Source organism: Passer domesticus, chromosome 7 (genome assembly GCF_036417665.1).
Source record: "Passer domesticus isolate bPasDom1 chromosome 7, bPasDom1.hap1, whole genome shotgun sequence".
NCBI lineage: Eukaryota > Metazoa > Chordata > Aves > Passeriformes > Passeridae > Passer > Passer domesticus.
This window is the reverse complement of record NC_087480.1, coordinates 4,626,708-4,642,966: the sequence shown is the minus strand read 5'-3', so window position 1 is coordinate 4,642,966 and position 16,259 is coordinate 4,626,708. Positions and strand designations below refer to the sequence as shown.

Here is a 16,259-nt window from a genome sequence, read left to right as displayed (position 1 = left end):
AGTTACACCACAGCACTCCAACTTGGCATGATCCGTGTCTGGGAATATCAGACATCAGCAGAACAAGAGGAGACAATGAAAGAAGGCAGAAAACTTAGCATTCTTACCACATAAATTCCAAGGGGAATATTAAGTTGAAAAACAACATTTTATATAAAATGTTTGCACGGCTCTTGAGCGAGGATTTTTCTTTGCATTCACCCTGCAAGATCGTGGCTCAGACTAATGCATTAGATTCATTTATTTTGTTGTGGAGCTAATGGGATGAAGATAAAGTGACTTCCAGGCAGAAAACCTTGTTAATCAAAACCAATTTGGGCCACTTGTACATGTTGTTCTGACTTCCTGAGTTGGAACATCCATTTTTTACCAGAAACGCACATGCCTGCAATGAAAAAATGAACTGGAGTTTGTGTTTCATTTTTGGACAGCTGCTTAGACTATGTAAATGTTTTTATCTGAGATATCACCTATAGACAGATTTTTCTTCCCTCAAACAAAAGCTCTTTATATTTGGGAAAGATTTCTTTCTATTTTAAAGGCTATTTCCAAGATGTATTTATGAGTGGATTCAGTCTTTGATATATTTTCCAGAACTTTGAGTTACTTGATGGCCTACTGGAAGCCAAATTCACATCCTGGAAAGAAGAAAATTGAAAAAAAAAATTCCTAAAGGTGTTTAAAACAGAATATGGATGTTTGTGATTCCTTAATAATTGGTAGCTTGATGTTTGTAATACGTTATTTGAAGAAAAAAAGGTGCCCCCATGGCAGCAGGCACCAGAATGAAGTGGCCCATAAACATTTTGACTTCTTGCCATGTTTTCCACAAATTATTAAGAATGTGTATCAAAATAAAAGGCACTGGAAATGAGATAGTTAATATTAAAAGACAAAGCAACAAACACTAATGAAGCATTTGAATGTTTGTGAGTGAGAAGGAAATGTAAATTTACCAGGGACATTTATTTGCAGTAGGAGCAGAAAGGTGTTGAAATCTTGCATTTGTGTAAAAACCGCTTGACAGTAGCTCCCAGCACTAAATCTCTCCCCTTTCTACACACCAGGGCCTGGATTTGTCTTGATTTCTCTTTACCCTGTTTCTTGGGAAGTAGAGAGGCTGTACTAAGGCAGACCAGTGTACAGCAGCAGCAAATTTGACTGGTTTAAGCCTCCCTGTGCCCATTTTTCTTTGTAAATTCAGACAAACCACTGGTCGGATTGTCCAGGCTCAACTAGACATGAGCGAAGCTCTTTAGACCCAGGGTTTAGGCCTCCATCTATTTATAGTTCCTCAAAGCTGGCTTAAAATCTCACAGAAAAACTAAAAATCTGCTTGAAGAGGGAGTAAATTAAGTCAACAGAAAGTTTTGCACAGTTTCAGATGAATTATTAAATCACCTTCTGCAGTGCACAGCAAGAAACCCAAAACTGCCCTTGGGATTTCAAACTCCAGTGAGCTTGGTCAGTGCTCTGCATCCCTAACAAGCCTTGCAGTCAGACCAAGGGGCTTCTTTGTGGACCTTTTTTTTCCATGCACCATCTGGTAAACACATCCCTTTTTATCCCGCTTACTTTTGTTTGCATGGTCCATGTATTTCTTTATCTGTATTTTCAGATGCTGTTAAACTCCCCTCAGTATTTCTGAGGGAAGTCTGAAACTCAGTAACTTGGTATTCCCTAGGCAACCTGCAATAACAACCAGCTCAGGATTGTAAAGGATCCTTGGTCAGGAAAGGGATTTCGTTTCTAGTGGGCAATTGCAAACAACAAGGGAAATATTATTTTTTAAAATTAAGATAAATACCTTAATGGTGTACTATTAAAATAATGTGCCCAGTTTACACAGACCTGAAAAAAGAGGCTCCTATCAAGTTTTACCTCTTTAGGGATATGCTCTTGTTACCCACACAGGAACATTAATCACACTGAGGCTGCCTGGTGGAGCCACACTGGAAAAACAGTCCCTTTGTCCCCATCCAGCCAAAGTCCCTCTTCCTCACAGCCACCAACTTCCCTCTTCTCAGCTCGTCCCCAATGGCCACTTCATCATGGGGATGCAAGGAATGGGAGGCAGCTCTTCCTTCTCTCCTGAGCTGCAGTAATTTACTCTCACATCATCTCCAAACCTCTGCACACATCTGTAAATGCCGTGAAAATGCTGCTCCTGGACCCACCTCTGCCAGCCCAGCACGGTGCAGGAACTTCTCTAGAGCAAGGACTACAAGGCCAATAATCACAGAATCATGGGATTATTGAGGTTGGAAAAGACCTTTGAGACCATCGAGTCCTAGCCATGACCTGACACCACCTTGTCACCCAGACCATGGCACTGAGTGCCACATGCAGCCTTTTCTCAAACACCTCCAGGGATGGGGACTCCACCACCTCCCTGAGCAGGCCCTTTCAATGCCCAATCACCCTTTCTGTGAAGAATTTCTTCCTATTGTCCAGCCTAAACCTCTTATGGGACCAGGTTGGACCAGATAGAGAAAAAATTAAGAGGCAGACCCAAGAATTGCATTTCTGTGAGGAGCTGCATGTTGACCTCAGGCACGGAGCGATGTAAAGCCAGTGCTGTGGGTGATGTGCCACCACCAGGAGCAGACCCAGGTTTGTGGGTCAACATCTTGACACAAAACTGCCGTGGTAGATCCTGTCACACACTGGTACAGCTCTCATTTAGCAGGTGGAATAGCAAAGAATATAAATAACCAGCTCTGAAAGCAACAGTCCTGTCCTCTATTCTGCAGGTCACGCTACTTCTCTACCCTACGCAAGGCAATGAGAAAATAATGACATGCAATATAGTTAAAAGTGAATGCCTTCATCCTTTTGTTGTTTATCAGTTAACAAAATGACATTATAGAGATGCTTTATGTATTTATTGAAGGGCTGGGAACATCTATCAAAGCTCATTTTAGCTATTGTTAACGCCATCAGACTTGTTCTCTTCTGCCACGAGCTGGAGCAAGACTGTCAGCGAGAGATGACTGATATAGGCAAATGATTTTGCATCATTTGAGATACATACAGAAATATAATCATACCCAAGGTCAAACATTAGAGAAAGGTTGGGCATTTGGGGCAATGAAAGCAATGCTGTCAGATATTGAAATCTCAGCAGGAGATTCGGCTCCATTAAAACTGAATACACAATTACTTTCAGCTTGCTACTTTCCATGCATGTATAACTAGTTTGTTCATCTTGGTGCCCCCTGCGTTAGGCAGAAAAGGTAAGGTTTGAATATTTGGAGGAATGGGGATGGTACTTCTTTCACAGGAGTGATAAAATGACTTTATAATACCCATGCAACTAGTGCATCACTTCAACAATTAATCTGCCTTGAAGAGCAGACTCAATGAGAGAAGGAACTGGCTCTGCCCAGGTATCTTGGAATTCTCCACAAGTATTTGGCTGAATTTACATGAGTGGCCTTCCAGAAGATGCTCCTTTGGTGGCCAGGAAAGGAACACAGATGCCTGCCAAGCAATGCCAATGGAATTGCATGAGGAAAAAAGAACCAAAGGAAAGAAACAAGGGGAGAAACGAAGGAAGAATCATTTGGAAAATGAAATGTAAGCAGATATTAAAAACAGCCAAGGAGAAAGGTGGTGGGAAGGGCTTCACTCAGACTGGGAATTGCAATTGGCAATTGTTTTGAAATTCAGCTGTTTCCAAAAGCTTCAGTTATCCATAAATTGTGCAGGAAGGAGAGAAACTCCACGTGCACTTAATGCAGCCTTGAGGAGACACTTCCAGCCTGAGAGATGCCCCACCAGCTTCAAACAACAAATATTTATTTTAAAAATCGTCTTTTTAAGGGATGTTCCCTCAAAATCCAGTCTTTATATACAAGACAGCACTAGCTCAAGTATCATTCAGGCATTTCAGGTTCTGAGATCAGAGACAGAATGGTATTTTGGGATCTCAGGATCAGGCTAAAGTGATAAATTTTCTGATCTGGCCCCAAAAATTAAATAATTCTTGTAATATTGAGAAGATTTTGCATTCCCATATGCTTTTTTTATTTCTGAAAGGTTTACACTGAACCTCAAAAAGTAACAACATCAAATTTTTGAATTTTATGGAAAACCCAACCTACTGATAATTTTCAGCTCACATTTCCACATTATTAATGTTATGAAGTTTCATCTAAGATTGAATTATATGGTTATAAACCTCCTTGTATTGATGTCAGCCACGAAAAATATTCAGTTTATCTTATCTGTGTCCGTCATAACAACATTTCCTGATCTGTTTGGGGTCATGAGTACCCATGTGATGTGCAGTGCCAGGAACATATAAATAATTGCTTCTACTCTCTGACTTTGACACAGTATCATGCAGAGTTCATGCAAATTAATTTCTGATATTACACTCAAAAATTTTTAATTCACACAGAATTTTTAAGGAGTAAACACTACTAATAAATAATATGGATTAATACTGAATAGTTTTGCTATTTATTGAAGTTGCAATAAATAAAAAATATCCATATTGTGCCCTTTAACTCTTTGAGTATGATGAGTAGCAAAATTTACATTCCCAGCTCCAAATACCAAGGAATTGTTGGGATTGTAATTTCTCATTCCCTGGTAACACAATTGTTCTCTACTTGCCAAGACTGTGAGGCACTGACTAAACAAAAAAAAAAAAAAACAAACAAAAACAACAACAACAAAAAAACCCCAAAACTTTAAATGTGGGATTAATGAGAAACACTATTTATTTTTTTAGAAATTTCTATCTATGCAGACTTTTATCTCCTTGCAGTTGTGGAGCACCAGGATCCCACTGGCACACAGGGAATGTGTCACTTGCCCAGTAATTCTGAATTTCCCACACCTTTCACATCAGCCTCCTCCAGGGAGCATCTCTGGGCTCAGGGCTCCCCAGACATCACCTGTCCCAGGTGGGACCTGTGTTGTTCTCTCTGTGTTCTGGGTTGGAAGACTGAGCTTCCCTCACACCCCACTGCAAACCCTCCCCATGCTGACCCAGTGTTTCTTTCTGAGCAAATTATTACTAGGCACAAAAGCAACCATCCTGTACAATTCTGCCCATTAAAAGCAAAAAACCATTGCTGTGCAACATCTCCTGGAAGAACAAACCCTCTTGGCCACGTCCCCCAGCAGCACAAGAGGAACTGGTGCACACTCACATCTCCTGGTTCCAGCCAGTGTCTCCAGCCACAGCTGCTCCAGCCCATCCCCTTCTTTCTTCGGGAAGCCTCTGGGGATAAAATGAAACAACAATGAAAATAGTAAATTCTTTGAGGTCGTCCTGCTCCCTGGGGACCTGAGTCACGTGTGTAAATGTGTACATGCGTGCACACACATGTGCAGGAGAGGGATCACCCAAAGCATTGGTAGAGCAGCCTCTTGCTATTTTTAATTTTATTTTTTCCTGCTCCACATGTCCGTGGTGTGTAACACATCTCAACAGTCTTTGAAGTTCCCATGCTTTCAAGGTCTCGCATCTGTCATGCTATCAGTATCCTGCCACAGATGAAAAGAATATAATTATGGATTTAGTGTAATCATTGATTTCTGGGCTCCAAACCATTCAAAGAAAGGTCACGAGTCCACGCGGCTGCCCCTTAGGAAAAGGATTTGCATACGACTATTTTATTTAGCCGAAGACACCCCCAATTAAACGTAGACTCTTCTCTTCGGGCTCTGCACCTGAGGCAAGCAGGAGAAGATGGATCAATCTCTCCCCGTGCCAACTGCTCCTCGCTCGCGCGGCTCCCGCCTGGCAGAGGCGGCAGCGGTGCCTTGGCGCTCACCAGCCCCTCTCATCCAGGAGCTGCAGCCTCTCCCTCTGGAGAGGTGCCACGGCAAGACGTGGAGGACGTGCATCCGAGGAGCCGCACTTTTGGGAAGGTGGCAGGGTGCCAGAAGATTGTGCCTGAAGCAGGGGAGCTGCTGTCAACCCTTCAAGCGTTTAAGTTACTGCGGCTCCGCCGGAGCCGCAGTGCAGATGTAAAGACATAATTTTGCCCACAGTGTTTGGATTAGCAGTAAATCTACTAATCCAACACAATATCCAAGGGGGCATGGCTGGATCTATGGGTTCATAAATTCACACCACTCCTTTTATTATTCCGGGCCCCAGATGGTTTCAAATGGGCACGGGCATAATGAGATCTTGGAAGACATTATTATATTCTTAGGTCAAAATTCTCAGTCCAATCTCTTTTATCAGGCTCAGAGCCTTTGTGTCCCTGAAGTGCTAATACTTTATGCTGATTGACTGTGCAGGCATCGGTGGGAGTTCACATTATTTTTGATACAATTATTATTGACAGCAAAAACTCCACCAACAAGAGAAAAATCCCATTTTTATTACTTATGGTATCACATTGCCTGGAATATACAATGCCTGAGACCTTCATTATGGTTATGTTTTCATAACAAAACAGATGAGAGGGGAAAAAGAGGGCAGGATAAAAGTATTATTTTAGTAACGGGAAGACAAAGTATGAGCTTGATCATAAAGACCAGTGAGCTTTATAAATGCATCTTTGAACTGAGAGAGGCTTTTTTTTTTTTTTTAAATAAATGGTTCTTTGAACCTGGTGGTTGTAAGGAAGTGAAACAGAACAAACTTTGAAAAGTGTGCTTGTCTGAGGCTCCTTACACCATATCTGGCTGAGAGTACAGGTGGCCAAGCACAGAAAGTTCCTGCCAATTTCTAAAGTTACACTTTTATCCACTAAACAAGCATCCTGATCCGGGTTACCAAACAGGGCACTCAACAGGAGCCTCCAAGTGCGTGTATTAAATATCACTTATTCCACAGCCTGGGCCATCCAGCCTAGTAAAGCTTGATCTAATACTGTTTCACCCTTTTCCTGTGCTCGCTGGATTTTGGGTAATGGACCTTCCCAGGAGACTGCTCTCAGAAAGTGTCTTCAGTAGAAGAGTTGATGCACATGCTTCTATTTTAAAAAGCACATGTTCAGCACATTTCACTTTTGTGAAATGGAATATGGTTTAAGTTTGTTTCAATAAAAAAAAAAGGGATTCTGCTGGAAGGACTTATGTCAAAGTGCAAAAGGTTTTGTACACAATGAACAAATCTTTTTTTTCTTGAGGACCAAAAAGGAGACACTAAAATGAAATCTCCCTGCCACAAAAGCAGTTGCTGTTTTACACACAGAGAATCTACAAGGCGGCTTGTTATGAATTCTCCATCTTTGTATTTATTTTGGATTAGACTGATTTAATCTAAGAGTCACATCAAGAAAACCAGACCTTGTCTTTAATGAGAAACTTAATATGTATTCACAGTAAACACTTTAAATGTCAAAGTTTAATGGACAGTATTCAAAGGCCATTATTATAGCAATGTGCTTTTATATCAACATGGCTGATGAAGAGCAATTCTTTTAAAGACACTCTTCAAAAAAAATCGATACGAACTTTAAATAATAACAATAAAACCCCCCTACAGTGCATCTTAATCCAAAGGAAGGACAGTAATAAACCCCTACATAACCAGGAGATCCAAAGTCAAGCCTTGGCAATGACTCTCAGCCTGAGAAAAAGGGTGAGTTGCATGACTGCAGTGCCCTGTACCAGTGAGAAATATGAACAGAACAAATTTACATTCTTGTCCCAAGTTCATGCCTAAACCCACGTCAGCATCAACCTCCCTGAGCTCAGCTCTTCCCTCCTCCCTCCTGTGTTTTCCTCCTCCAGGTCCTTCTCACCCAAAGAACATCCCCACGTCACAGGACACAGACAAATGCACCCCCAGGAGTCACTTGTGCATCATTTGAAAGTTCTGCACAGCAGAACTTGACAGAGTCTTGCTCTCTGTATAAAAAAATGTCTGGAGTCTCCCATCTTATTAAGAGGAGCCTCTTCCCCAAATTCCAAGTCTTCCAACATGCCTTCTCCATCCCACTTTCCCAGCAGTGCGGGGGCTGTAGGGATGGAGAGCTCAACCCAGCAGGCACAGAGTGCTGGCATCTTTAGCTTGATTTTACTGATTTAAAACAGTATCAAAATCTGCTTTTTCCCCCCATAACTCCCTGCAAGGTCTGATCCACCCTTGGTCCAAACACATCCAAGATGTTCCACATTTCTGTACACATTTGGTGTCATTATATCACATTTTATTTACAGATCTACAGTGGACACTTAGACCTTCTCAATAGTATTTAAGGAATGTTTCCATAAAGATCCTTGCACATATTCCAGCATGATTATTGCTCACTGAAAGAGAGGGTGGGAAAGTTTTGGAATGCCTGAGTGAAGATTTGTCTTGATCTGGAAGAAACTGCTTCATACATCAGTCCCAAAATCAAAGCCTGTGACATTGTGATGTTTATCAGAATGAAGAAAGCCTGTTCAAGCAGGCTGAGTTTTTATTTGCAGCCACAGATATATTTACCAATTTATAGATAATTTTATTTAGTTGCATTTTGAATCAATTAAAGCAGTTCATTTATGTGGAACGATGAAGCAACCAAAAGCTGCTGCTTACTCATTTTCTATGCTGAGAAACTTTCCCTTTGGCAGTGGGGCTGAACTTTAAAAGGAAATTATAATAGTTACGTTCATGAAAACCCAGAAAGGCACCAAAATAATTCCTTTTCAAACAGATTTAGGGAGATCAAAACCTCTGGTTTATGTGGATTCAGGCTCTGTAACCAACTAACACGATGCCGTGTTATTTCTATCTGAGCATGCAGAAAATACAGAAATGGGGGAAAGCAGAGAATTTCTTTATCCAAGTTTTTTTACTGTATGGAGTCCCTTAAGGAAAATGAGCAATTATTGCATATTTACTTAATTTGCTGAATAATGACTGCATATGTACTGTTTCACTTTGGTTACATCTCCGTTCCAGTCTGAGCTGCTGACAAGGGAGAAAACACCACAGACATCCCCCAGTCATGGAAATTCCAGAATTATCCTTAAACAATTCTTAGAGAACAGCGAAAGGTACAAACATTAATTGGTTCTGACTTATTTTCCTGCACAGTGTGCACCTCTCTTGCTTTGCTGCCAGCTGCTAATCAAGGATGGAGTTCTTTGGCAGAGAGCAGCGGCAGCGGCGCAAAAGCAGCGCCGTGCACAGGACTTGGCTTGCTGCTAATCCCACTCAGATCTGATCCCTCTCAACAGAGTTTGCACTGCCAGGTACCCAGGGAGAGATGAGGTCCATGCACTGCACGTGGAAATTAAGAAAAGCCCTAAAAGTCTGCAGTTGATACCCCCCAGCCAGAGCAGACACTTAAAGGGATGCACCGCGAGCTCTCCACTCTGATCTGTGAGGTAACAGCAGAAATGCCAGCTAAAAATAAATAAATACATAAATATATAAAGACAAGAAAAACCTAAAGAATCCTTCAATGAGGCACATTCTTGACACTTTGTGTTTGTGGAATCCTTGGATCTTCCTACAAAACACTCGCCAGCCAAAGACTGACAATTCTCTGAAACAGCCAAGATTGGGCTCCCAGAATTTGCTGCCCTCTTTTTTGTCCTTTGGAAAGGACTTTGTGGCTACTGCTCTGAAAGAAATTTTTTTTAAAGGCGTTGATTGATCACAAAGCAGAAATTGGTGAAATCCACAAAAAGTGCAAAAGCAAACAAACCCATAAAATTTACTACTGAATTTTAGTATCTGGATCCAAAATTGATGACATAGCATTTGTAAAGATGCTAAGAGAAGGTGCAGTGGCATCTTCATTAAACAGCACATTAAATACATGCAGGCAAAATATTCCAAATAACCCCAAAATACTCCTTAGCAGTTATCCTCTCAATTCGAAAATCTGTGTTTTTCTAATCAGCTTTAGTTGCCTTGATGGGGAAAAATGATTCAGAAGCGATTGTCCTTCACCTCTCCATTTATTTTTATTCCCAGCAGGAACCAAAGAATGCACTTTGGACATCTTAGAGCCACAGGAACATCTCAGAAACCTGAACAGCCCTTGCTCTTCTCCCTTGTGCTTGGGGATGTATGGGACATCCAAAATGGGAAGGGAGAGGTCAGTCCCTGTCCTTGCAACTCTCTCTGGGCTATTTTGAATTTCTGAGGACCAGCTACTCAGTTTAATGATGTTAAAAACATGATGTGAGAGATCCATGTGTACCATGTCTGCTCTCTGAGCAGTCAGAACTGAAAGTAGCAGGAACTTGGTTTTTTGTATTTAATATATTATGCCACGTCCTCTGCTTGGTTTTAGATCATAGAGATTACAGGATTATCCCTCTCCAAAACTAGAATCATCTTCTCACGTGTGATATGGTTAAAATTGCTTTCTGGCCTCTTTTCAAATGGTGGCTGCTGAATGATCTGCTCTGAATTCTAAATAAAGTGAAACTTTAAATATCCCATGCTCTGTGCTTGGAGCATTCAGCTTTGGAATGTGCCAATTCCACATGCTCAGGAAAAAAAAAGTGCTTTTAATTAGCAGGTGAATCTATAAAGTCAATGCTGTTGTAACCTTCTGTGTGAGAGGGAGCTTTGCTGGGTGCCCCAAACTCTCTGAGAGCATCACAAACACAAGGTGTGATGAAGGACAAGAAATTGGCTCTGGTTTTGTTTCTGGGATCTATTGCTACGTGGCACAAGAAATGGATGGAAACATCTCAACCCAAACACTGAGATTATCCAAAGCTCCCTGATCCCCCTGGAAACAAAGCAGCAAAGTGAGAGATGCCTCATGCAACACCCAAAAGGAAAGGACTGCAAAGCAGATTTGCTGATAAAAAAAGGATTAATAAAGCAGTGGATAATTGAAGCCAATTTGAAAATGGATTTTCTCATGAGAATTGCCACTCTATCCACAGCACCAAAGATGGGTGAACCAAATTTTTTTTTTGGCTGATTGGGTTTTCTTTGGGTTTTTTGGGGGGTTTTGTTTGTTTCTTGGTTGGTTGGGTCAATTTTTTATCCCCTTGGATTCCAGCTGAGATGATTGGCATCTTCCTTAAAAAAATAGTATTTTTTTCATGATTTCACATTTCAGTTTTTCTTGCTTTAGTCACAAACTGCTCAGGCAAGAAAAAGTAGCTCCAAAACCCTTTTCAGCCTGAACAACAAAAAGGAATCCTTCCCTATTCAGCAAAATCTGAAGTTTTAGGATCCTTTAATTTAGAGAACTGCTCCCATTCCCAGATAAACTCCACCAGGACACAGCAATAACAGAGTTCCCGTCCCAGTATTTTGCCCAGAAGACTGAGAAATCTTTATGGACCTTTCTCTGGCCATATTTTTCCCAAAATCATTGAGCTACCATAGGTTCAGAACAACCTCCATTACCAAAATTGGAATAAAATCTGATTTTACTGCTACTGTTTTTCAGGAGGACAAAGGATTAAACTAATTTTTATGCACACAGACATAGGGAAATTTCATGAGCCAAATTCTTCCACATCTCCTGACAATTGAAGTATTTCACCACTTCATTTGACTACAAGACATCCAGGTTTTCCAGTCCAGCTCCTTTTGTGCTCCAAGACTGAGTAAGTGGATCCCTACCCTCAACTCCCCACATTCCAGATGTGGCTGGGGGTGGTTCACATCTAGATGATTTAACCATTATATTCCAAAATGAATAGTCCAACCTAAAGCTTTGCCATGCCAAGAATCTGCAATTGTCTCTTGAAACCAAAGGTTTAATCACTGAGATGCAGCAATTCATGTGTCTTCATTTATTCCTGACATATATATGTATATCTGACTTGTAAAATTTATTGGGTGATAAACTGGATTCAGTTGTTTATAAAGAATGTAATTTTCCCTTGAAAGTTTCCTACAACTGCCTCGTTGCTTTGGAATTATTTTTATTCCTTGCTTTTTTTATTTTTTTTTTTTTACTTGCTAAAAGACTAAGCATTATCTACTAATAACATGAAGATGCAGAAAAGAAAAGGTCAATTTAATTGGAGCTACTATTTCCCGGGGTTTAAAAGGAAAATGTTGAAGCTAAGATGACATTGACAAATTGCTACTATTTATTTAAATTGTGTAATGCAATCTACCAGTAGTTCTATAATCTGCATGTTTGAAGCAGTTGACCCGTCCAACTAATGCAAACAAATTAGCCTCCTGGGTCCTCCCTAGATCCTATAAGCCATTAAATATCCTAATCTAACATCATTTAATACACAAACTCTCTTAGTTAAAGTGTTACAGTGAATGTGTGTTATAAAAATTACAATATAGAGGGTCTAAGCACACCAAAGCCCAGGTCAGTAAATTTGTCTTTTCTGTCATTCACCCCGTTATTTATTTATTTATTATATTATTTATTGGTTATTTAACCACAATAGGGACACATTTTGGGTTTTCCTGTGCCCTCCTTGCCATAACTTCATTGCCATGGGGTTCATTCCCTCAAAAGTCCAGCATTGGTTTAAATATTTAAAGTTCAAGAGCTCCTACCACAAATATATTGTATAAATTTCATCCCAATCAGTGAATTGGTCTCAGGGAAGTGCTTGCATATTAAATGTTCCTAATGAAATAAAGGCTCTATTATGCCCATGATACACAGGGTACCAGCAACTCTGGTTTCCCCCCTGATTTATAGAAATGCCAACCCTGAGACTCCACAATTCATGCAAATAAACTCACCTGAAGGGAATGGGATTGTTTGTCCCAGTAAAAAATGAATAAAACCTGGTGTAATTAGTAAAGCAATAATTCCCCCAGGAACTCAATTCTGGTGCTTTGTGGAGAGGGAAAATTGCCTGTTCTCCATTATGATAAATACACCAATAGAAACCCACATAATTATTATTTTATCATACTCAGAGGTCTGTTCTGGAATTTATCCATGAGTAAAGTCCACCTCAGGCAGGAAGAAAACCAAGGGACATCTGAGGGCTGCCACGTCCTCCCCTTGATTTCCCCTGCCCTTGGATCAGCCCGTTAAAGATCAGGGAGTCAATCGCGTTTCATAAGAGCAAGGAGATAGATAAAGGTAGCATGGAATGATTAAATCAATCAGGAAAGTAATAGTCCCATAACCAAAGCAAAGTCAATAGGTTATATATCACCGACAGCCCATAAAGTCATTAAAGGAGCTTATGGGACTGAGTCACACAATTAATTGCCAAAGAAAAAGCTCGTGGTTGCAGTAAAAAAGTGTATTTTTAGCAAATTGATACAAGAAAGCTGATCCTTTCCATGGACTTTTCTGGAAGATAACTAAGCAACAACAAAAATAACCCCACAAAACTGAATCCCCTCAAATTACCAAACCGTGTGGAAGAAGCGTTTTCCAAGCTGTTACTAAACTTCCTTCTCACAAAATATGTTTTAGGTGAAAAAAGAAGCCTTATAGATTTTACAAGGAACAAGCTGAACCTGTTTTTCACAAGGAAAAGAAATAGATGGGATCAAGGACCACCTTTAGAAATTGCAAAACTGAGGAGAAAAAAGAGAGATTCTGCAGAAATTTGGGAAGTCTTGCTGCCAGAGTGCAGATATTAATAGTTTCACGTGCCTGGTTGTGAAAAGCACAATGGGTTTGAAGAGCTCTCTGAAGAGGTTTAATTTCAATGAATGTAAGAGCAAGAAGGAGCTGAGCAAAGTGCTCTGATTCAGAGCCTGTGACCTTTCTCAGCAGAGTCATCCACAACTGCTCCACTTCTTGTACTCACAAATACAGAAAACAAACCCGCGTTATTTTAAAACCTTGATCAATAAATCACAAAACCAAAGAGATTTAGGCAAATCCGATCACGAGACCCCAATCTCTGCCTCCTGCTGCAGGTGTGATGATTTTACCTCAAAGGGGGTTGTTTTTTCACTACAAAAATTACCACATATTTTCCTTTCTCTGAGGAGTAATTAAGTGACTCATGGATGAGATCTAGAAAATTGATACTTGTCAGGGGTAAAAACAATGATCAGTGGAAGGGGTAAGTTTATCATAGAATTGTGATTTTAGGCTTTTTTCACATTCCTTGCCTAGTTTGGAATTGTTCTGGTTCATAACAATCAGCTATTGTCAGCTGCTAATTATTAATTTCTCTTGCTTTAAGATCTTTTAAGCTGAAATGACATTGAAAGGCAGTTTGAAAGGTAAAGTCACTCAACCTTTTCTGAATTTTGGTTCGAAAACACATTTTTTGATTGGACCAGTACAAACTGGTGGTTCAATTTTCCCTTTCTATATCATATTGGAATATCTTGGACCTGCATTAAACATCCCATTACCCTGAGAAACCCAAATCACTTTGCAGGTTACTTCAACCTGAATTTAGGATTTACAGAGAAACATTTACAGAGAAACAAATCCGCATTACCATGAATGATAACATATGAGGTATTTTAAATGAATAGTAATTAAAATTTAGTAGGATGATAATACGGTAATTAAATATCAATTGTTTGCGCAGGACCACTTATTGAGTTTAATAAGTATGTAAAAGATATTAATCTAGTTGTCATGCAATTACCTCATTGAGGGGGAGTGGGAATATGTGCATGTGTGTGGGAAGAACAAATCATGAAATGCAAAATTCAGTTTTAAAGCTGCGCTGAGGTTATGACAGAACCAAATGGATAAAAAAAAATAAATTAATGAATTGCTCTTCCTTTCCTCACTGGGGGATATTCAGGAAGGTGCAGTGGGGTGAGCTTGGGCATTCAAAGGGCTGAGGAGGGGATGTGGACAGGGAGCAGAGTCACAGGATCATGGAATGGGTTGGGAAGGACCTTAAATCCCATCCAGGGCCAGCCCTGGGTCCAGGGACCTTCCAGCAGCCCAGCTTGCTCCAAGCCCTGGCCAAGCACAAGGAACTGTGGCAAACACAGCTCTCCAAATGTTCTATTTAAAAAGAGCATCTGTGCACTGATTATAACACCTGCACTTCATCAGGTATCAACCACCACACCTAAACCCCCTCTCTCAGCACTCAAAATAATTATTTGGGGTTCTACCTGCCATGGGCTGATGTTGCACTAAGTGCCCAATGCCTGTGGAGGAAATCTTTGGCCATTTCCCTGGGAATTGCACATTGATGAAGGTTTCTGCAAGGTTATTGTGACAAATGCACACGTCCTTATCAACTTCACCCCCCCAAATCCAAATGGGCACTTTAGGGATCATAATTCCAACCTGGCAGGTTTTGAAAACAGAAGATGGGACAGTCCCCGCATTTTTCTTATAAATTATCCATCCTTTCTGCAGCAACTTTGGAAGCAGTGCCAATTTTTTTATAGCTCAGAGCAGTTATAAAATATTAACCATATCAGACTTGATTTTTAACAGCCCTGTGTGGAAAAAATCAAGATTTTTATGCTTCCATGTTTACACAGATATTAGAAGAAGAGAAAGGTGGTAGGAAGTTCAAGTTCACTTCCCTGCCAGCCAAGGAGAAAGGGCTTCACCTGCATTTTAACCAGCAGGAATTGGACAAATCTGTTCACAAAAACTCACAGAAGAGAAGCCCTCACTTTCTGAGACTTGTCTTAATGTTTAACAACCCTTTTTATCCAAAATCTTTGCTGCAAAGGAAGCTAATTCCTTCTTTTCCTAAGCCCAACAGAGAGAAAGAAATATTGACTTTTCTGCCAGCAAACCCAGCTCCTTCAGCCCTGTCTCCAACCCACTTTTCTGAATCTTTCATCAGTTTTGGTCCTTCTCAGAGTTCTGATTCCTGCACAGCATCCTTAAAGAACTGTGTGTTAAATGGGATCCTGCAGCACCAGGGCCTCTCCTGTCCCCAGGCTTCAGAAAAACAGCAGAGGCAGCACAGAAAAATGCTTTAAGCACAAACAGAAATGAACATGAGGAGAGGCTTAAAGAGAAATTACAGGGGACAGCACCCCTGTGCTGCTTTGTGAAGGTGCCCAGATTGAGGAGCTGAGGGCAGAGAATGGGCAGCAAAAAGGGTTTTCTTCCTTCAAACACAAGCTTTTAGGCTATCAGAAAGCTTAACAGGAAGGGAGAAAGGAAGAAAAGATGAGTGAGGTAAAAATTAGGGTTTGGGGAAGAGAATGGAGCCGGGTGTGTGTGAGGACTGGGGTTCCAGCAGTGGGGTCACGGCAGGACAGCTCTGTGGAGCCTCTCAGGGGAACTTCTCTCAGCCTCTATTTTTTCCCTGCCAATCGTCCCTGCAGCCATACTTCAACACAGCCATGTTCTGAGCCTCTTTAATTAATTAAAAGGAGATAATAATTAACATAGCAACTCTATTCTGATTTAGGCCATCAGAGAGAGGGTGGGAAGGGAGGTGGGGGGCAAATGCACCTGAAATTGAGCTCTTGGGTGATG

General features: G+C 40.7%; 1 long non-coding RNA gene across 2 annotated transcripts in view; it reads right to left on the bottom strand.

Annotated features, from left to right (window-relative positions):
* Window positions 1-16,259, bottom strand: part of LOC135304269 (uncharacterized) — a 139,021-nt gene that overhangs the window by 78,021 nt on the left and 44,741 nt on the right. For both annotated transcript variants that reach the window (XR_010365707.1, XR_010365708.1), the window contains one exon: window positions 5,166-5,236. This is a non-coding gene — a long non-coding RNA (uncharacterized LOC135304269). The remainder of the gene's footprint in view (window positions 1-5,165; window positions 5,237-16,259) is intronic.